At 41.1% G+C, this 7,241-nt stretch overlaps 1 long non-coding RNA gene across 1 annotated transcript; it reads right to left on the reverse strand.

Annotated features, from left to right (window-relative positions):
• Positions 1-4,942: 4,942 nt before the first annotated feature.
• Positions 4,943-7,039, reverse strand: LOC119134976. The gene is made up of 3 exons (XR_005100453.1): positions 7,002-7,039; positions 5,792-5,865; positions 4,943-5,494 (listed from the first exon to the last, which is right to left on the reverse strand). It is a non-coding gene; the product is annotated as an uncharacterized LOC119134976 (long non-coding RNA).
• Between the last annotated feature and the right edge of the window lie 202 nt (positions 7,040-7,241).

The raw sequence follows: 7,241 nt of genomic DNA on the forward strand, positions 1-7,241 counted from the left end.
CGCTAGATGGCGCCAGATATCTTTAAAGCAGGGGTCACCAACCTTTCTTAAACCGAGAGCTACTTCCTGGGTACTGATTAAGGCAAAGTACCAGTTTGACACACACTTCTGAAATAGCCAATTTGCTCAATTTGGCTTTCACTATGTGTTATTATTGTCATTTCCAGTTCACATATAAGTGTGATTTTAACAAGAATAGCAAAAATACAGTCAAACCTTGGTTTTTGACCACAATCCGTTCCAGAATGCGGTTCGAGAAGCGAATCGGTCGAATTCCGAATCTATTTTTCCCATTACAAATAATGGAAAAAAATTTAATCCGTTTCAAGACAAAAAAAACCCACCTTTTTTAAGCATTTTTTCATTTGCGCAACTGCAGCGCACCGCCGAACGAGCAACCGTAGCGCGTCGCCCACCGCGCAACTGCACCGAATTTTGTTTGACAACCGAAGCAAAAAAATCTCGAATTTGTTGGTGACCCCTGCTCTAAAGCGAATGCTGACCTGAACTCCCCAGGCCAAAGCGAACCCCTGCCACGAAGAATAAAAATAAAAATAGTGGTAGCACGAAGAAGAAAAATAAAAAATAGCGGTAAGAAAGAAAAGAGAAGAAAATAAGAGAAGAGATAACAGAAAATGTGAGGACAGTGACACTGAACACAGCGAGGCAGAGGATGTTTGTGAGGAGTAATGTTCTGACGTGACAGATCTCAGCTATTCTCAAGTTTAAACCAGTTTGCATTATTTTATTGCAATGTTTTTCCTTATTCAGATTTGTTTCAAGACTACAGTTACAGTTAGACTTCATTTTGATGGTTAATGCAGTTATTGTAATTTTGTTGTTTTATCACAGTAGATTAGTTTGTTTACATTTCAAAAACCAGAAGCCATTCATTTACAAATGTGATTGCACTTTAGTTTACATGTTTAAATGTTCAGATATTAAGATGTGATAGACAGTTTTTACATGATTTGAATGAGGCAAAATAACATGTTTTTTTCTGTCAAATATATAAAGGGTGTTTCATAAAGTACGCAGTTTTTTAATTGCGCGGGATTTTTTTGTTTGAAGATTGTCAGCACTGTTCCTATCATTTTCGTTATCTATTATCACTCCGATTAGAAGACCATTTGTCGTTTTTCCATTTTGTAGCCATGGAGCGGTTCAGTATCGATTTTTTTTCTTTCTTTTTATTCTTATTGTGAAAACTCATTACAAAAACGGGGAGTGCTACGCAGAGACTGTCCGTAAACTTCGCGCGATCTTTGGACGTGACAATGCCCCGACCGCAACAACAGTTTCGAGGTTGGTACAGAAATTCGAAGAATCTGGGTCAGTTGCAACCAGAAAATCGCCCGGTCGAAACCGTAATGTTCGAACGCAACAAAACATTGCGGTAGTGCAAGACAGTGTGAATGTGAGCCCTGTGAATTTCAACGATCGGATGACTGCCTGCAGAGAAAGTGGAGGTGGACATATGCTCGATATCATTTTTATATGTTGAATGAAATTAAATACAAATTTTGAATTTTGCATCGATTTTGGCTGATTTATTGCATTTTTAAAAACTGCGTACTTTATGAAACACCCTATATAATATACAAAATTAAATTTGGTGTTTAAAGAGTCTTTTTTCAAACTTGAGTCTTGAAAATGAGGGGGTCGTCTTATAATCAGGGTATATATATATATACAGTGCCTTGCGAAAGTATAAAGTAAAGCCTTGCAAGGTGACTTGCGAAAGTATTCGGCCCCCTTGAACCTTTCAACATTTCGCCACATTTCAGGCTTCAAACATAAAGATATAAAATTTTAATTTTTTGTCAAGAATCAACAAGTGGGACACAATCGTGAAGTGGAACGAAATTTATTGGATAATTTAAACTTTTTTAACAAATAAAAAACTGAAAAGTGGGGCGTGCAATATTATTCGGCCCCTTTACTTTCAGTGCAGCAAACTCACTCCAGAAGTTCAGTGAGGATCTTTGAATGATCCAATGTTGTCCTAAATGACTGATGATGATAAATAGAATGCACCTGTGTGTAATCAAGTCTCCGTATAAATGCACCTGCTCTTTGATAGTCTCAGGGTTCTGTTTAAAGCGCAGAGAGAACCATGAAGACAAAGTAACACACCAGGCAGGTCCGAGATACTGTTGTGGAGAAGTTTAAAGCCGGATTTGGATACAAAAAGATTTCCCAAGCTTTAAACATCTCAACGAGCACTGTGCAAGCAATTATATTGAAATGGAAGGAGTATCAGACCACTGCAAATCTACCAAGACCCGGCCGTCCCTCCAAACTTTCATCTCAAACAAGGAGAAGACTGATCAGAGATGCAGCCAAGAGGCCCATGATCACTCTGGATGAACTGCAGATAACTACAGCTGAGGTGGGAGAGTCTGTCCATAGGACAACAATCAGTCGTGCACTGCACAAATCTGGCCTTTATGGAAGAGTGGCAAGAAGAAAGCCATTTCTCTAAGATATCCATAAAAAGTCTCGTTTAAAGTTTGCCACAAGCCACCTGGGAGACACACCAAACATGTGGAAGAAGGTGCTCTGGTCAGATGAAACCAAAATCGAACTTTTTGGCCACAATGCAAAACGATATGTTTGGCGTAAAAGCAACACAGCTCATCACCCTGAACACACCATCCCCACTGTCAAACATGGTGGTGGCAGCATCATGGTTTGGGCCTGCTTTTCTTCAGCAGGGACAGGGAAGATGGCTAAAATTGATGGGAAGATGGATGGAGCCAAATGCAGGACCATTCTGGAAGAAAACCTGTTGGAGTCTGCAAAAGACCTGAGACTGGGACGGACATTTATCTTCCAACAGGACAATGATCCAAAACATAAAGCCAAATCTACAATGGAATGGTTCACAAATAGACGTATCCAGGTGTTAGAATGGCCAAGTCCTGACCTGAATCCAATCGAGAATCTGTGGAAAGAGCTGAAGACTGCTGTTCACAAACGCTCTCCATCCAACCTCACTGAGCTCGAGCTGTTTTGCAAGGAAGAATGGGCAAGAATTCCAGTCTCTCGATGTGCAAAACTGATAGGGACATACCCCAAGCGACTTGCAGCTGTAATTGCAGCAAAAGGTGGCGCTACAAAGTATTAGCGCAAGGAGGCCGAATAATATTGCACGCCCCACTTTTCAGTTTTTTATTTGTTAAAAAAGTTTAAATTATCCAATACATTTTGTTCCACTTCACGATTGTGTCCCACTTGTTGATTCTTGACAAAAAATTAAACTTTTATATCTTTATGTTTGAAGCCTGAAATGTCGCGAAATGTTGAAAGGTTCAAGGGGGCCGAATAGTTTCGCAAGGCACTGATATATATATATATATATATACATACACACACACACACAATACACAATTTGTCTGCCACCTCACATTTGTGTGTTTATCTCGTGACTGGTTCTATGTCAGTTGCCATGGTTACCCTCAGTGTCAGCCTCTTACTAATGAAGGTGGAAAACAGTCAGTGTCTGTTCATGGACATGGGTTGCTCGCCCACTCGGCTGACATCCATGACTAGCTCAAACTGTCAGGGGAAAACAAAAAAGGGGACTGAAAACAAAAAGATGATGCCCATAAGGAAAAGCCCAGACCAAAGAGAAAGTCTTGAATGTGTATGTTCAAAAAAAATAGACAGCGAGGCCCCCTGAGTTTATAGCCAAAGTGAACGTGTCCATCTTGATTTTATCCACTTTGATCATCCACGCGATGTTGTGCGTTTCCTTGTTTCACCACATCAGATTAGCCGTACGAGGCAGCGGTCCAAAGGTGTTTGGAGTGCTGCCATGTAGGCAGGCGTCAGCTTGCGTGCATCTCAACAAGTCCAATTACAGAACTTGTTCTTTGGCAAACTCTTTCAATGGCGTGTAACACAAGATTCAGCGACAAATTTGCTTAATTCTGTGAACCCGTTTGTAACCTGGCAGAGAATCCTTGTTAAAATAATGCACTTGTAACTTCACCTTGAGTAAAACCACTTCTGCTTGATTAGAGACACCACACTTGAAGAAACCATATTCATATCGTAGATGTTATTTTCTGAGGAAAATAAAATTATTTTCAGACTGGTATTAGGCTAGCACATTAATCATTTGTGATTTGACAATGGAGGAAGCAGAGACGGAGCATCCGCCTACTTAGGCAACAGCTTTCTGCCTTCCACCACAGAGGGATCCGAGTACTTTTCACTTTTACGGCAATGCAGTATGCACGTTGCCAATGATTGCCAATGATACACAGCAACACAACATCGATCTGTCCACTCGTCCGTGCCAAGACTGTTTGTCATTCAAAAATATGACTCATAAGTCTTTTTCTTTTGTCCTACAAAATGTAAAAACAGATGATGTTCATACCGGCAAAAGTTTCCCTCCAAACTGTTCTCACAAAATTGGGAGAAAGCACAGCATTGTCAAAAATATCTCTTCTGTTCATCTCTGATTGATACGATTATTTCCGTACATCAAACCTGATGCATGCTAAGCGTGCCTGAGCATGTCGCCGCCTGAGCATACGTGTTACATGTACATGTCACGTGAGGGTGTGGAATAAGGATTGGTGTCAAATTCCCCTCCTGTGATTGGCACAGCCTCCAGAGAGACCCCTAAGCCTGTCTGCCACCCTCAAAGTGGCCTGTCAGTCAAGTGGCGGCACCGTGGCGCGACTGATGAAAATAGCTCGCCCTCACCCGGGGGCTCGAGTGGGTTTTGGGTAGCGAGCATCAGGAACGCGTCCATTGGCAACAACTGCACAGCAGACGTGTTGTCAGATGCACCAAACTGCGTTTACGAGCTTAAGTCTTCATTTTTTTACACGGCATCGTAATATTTTGTTCTCAGTAGTCTATTCTTTTCTTCTGCTCTATGACTAAATGAAACAAACACAATGAAAACAAACACAAACAGAAGTAACTAAATCGTATTAGTAACGGCAATGTTCTTGAAGCAGTCGGCTCATAGGGGATTCATCCTGCGCTTGGCATGTGTCACAAACCCAGGTTAGGGTTAGTCCTCGGATTGCTTGCTAAGAGCAAAATTACATGTGGCCAAACTCACCTTGCAAAGCCCGCCTGTGTATTTTGCCATAATCTCCATCACTGTTGAGTGTCACGTATTTAATGTCAATGTTTGATCTTTTTGTCATGTGATTTAACTGTTCGTTGTGTACGACTCCGGGCAATGTACATGGCAAAGTTATGTGCTGTTAAACTGCGTTGCTGGATAAAGGCGTTTAAGTTCCCACCGAAGGCCCAGGTGCCGTACAGAAGGCCCGCCAAACGGCGCGCAGAATCGTGTTGTGGTAAGTACCAGTTCCAAACGAGGCCACAGGACTGCTGGTGATGCAGCTGGTAAGGAAATGGCCACCACTAAATAAACGTCTGTCAGGAAATTGCATGCCGGCAGCGTTCATAAATTCCTCTGAATGGCGTCATTCTGTGACCATGAATTCCTGTTGAGGATCTGGGGAGCCGCAGCAACCATGTAAATGACACACAAGGAAGGAAGGAAGGAAGGAAGGAAGGAAGGAAGGAAGGAAGGAAGGAAGGAAGGAAGGAAGGAAGGAAGGAAGGAAGGAAGGTTATTAACATACACACACAGACGACAGAGAGAATTGAAACTCTAATTTGAAAGCTAAGCTTGTTTAATACCGTTGGCAAGAAAGCTCAAATTGAAAGGCTACGCCTGGCTTGAAAGCCACTTGATTTCTTGGAACCTCACTTTGAAAGCCTCAACCTCGGATGAAACGCTAACACTTACCTGGAGACGCTCTGTTGGAACATGAAACTCTCTCTTACTACATGTCTGTCCATCCGATCTCTGAAGCGTTTGCCCTCAAGAATGGAATAAATAAGTGTAAATACTACAATATATAATGAACATTGTTGGACGTTAATGACTAGTTCTGGCCCCCAGCATTTTCTGTCAAGGAGTCGAATACATTGAAATACTAAACAGCCGACATTTCAGCTTTGTGTTCGAGTTTACAAAAAGCGTTAGTGTTTTCTTTTCTTGTGCTTTTCTGCACATAAGCCTCTGTAATGTTTTAATCTTTATCATTTTAATGTTATTATTTTAATTGTCTTGTTATTGTTATGGTATTGTTTATGAATATGCCTCGGGCCGACAAGAAAACCACTTTCATTAGTTTGCTTTTTAGAAAAATTCCGCTGGGCCACAACAAAGTAAAGGATAGTTTTTACGAGTTCATGTTTTATATTTAGAACTCAATGTGAAGGCCCTCTCGGAATCACTGTGTATTATTTTTCTGATAAAATGTTTTCCTCAACAGACCTGAAGGCTTTCTGTACCGATCTTTGGAAGCCCGTGTGTTCTGGTATAAAAGATTGGATCCTCAACAGTCACTCAGATGCGGTCCCGTTTTTTTTTTTACGCCCAGAAATAACGGTATTACATAGCATTAATGTGTTAGAGTAGCTGGGGCTTCATTTTTACTGGTTTTCACCAGTGCATTTCTTTTCCTAATCAAATAATTTGTAAACCATTTATTTCTAACACTAATGATGGAAAATGAGTTTCAAATGATGGCTCGACCTGACTTTAAAACCCATCAAACAGATGACATGCGAACAGATATCGACATACGACTCGTAAAATGACACGTCCTGGGACGAAAAGCTGTCTAACAAGATAATCCTGCCTCCGTCGCATCTAGAATGGGAAAGCACAAACGTGATAACCCCTCACCCTCAGCGCTCGTCCACTCCATTATCCGGCATTGTTCAGGCTGCATTAGGATGACATGACCTGATCTTATCCTCCATCAGCTGACACGGATAGCATACATATTTACATGGATTGACAGAATATGTCTCAGTTCAAAATGATGCATTTTGAGCATCCTGCTCTAGGGAATTTTGTTTATAGTTGTACTATGTTCATTTTGTTTTCGCTTGTCAATTATTTTACTGGTTCTTTTATCACAAACAAGATATTTAGGTTGCATTACCTGACATGTTTCGGCTTGTACTTCCGCCTTCATCAGAGTTGAATGATGAAGGCGGAAGTACAAGCCGAAACATGTCAGGTAATGCAACCTAAACATCTTGTTTGTGATAAAAGAACCAGTAAAAGAATTTTGTTTATGTTGGTAATTTGTTTGTTTAAGATTGATCGTCACGAGCGTGACAGCAGCTGCCCTTTTAGTCGGACGACCTTGTACTACATGCTGCGTTCTGTCTGCTCAAGT

The sequence above is a fragment of the Syngnathus acus genome, chromosome 15, assembly GCF_901709675.1.
Source record: "Syngnathus acus chromosome 15, fSynAcu1.2, whole genome shotgun sequence".
NCBI lineage: Eukaryota > Metazoa > Chordata > Actinopteri > Syngnathiformes > Syngnathidae > Syngnathus > Syngnathus acus.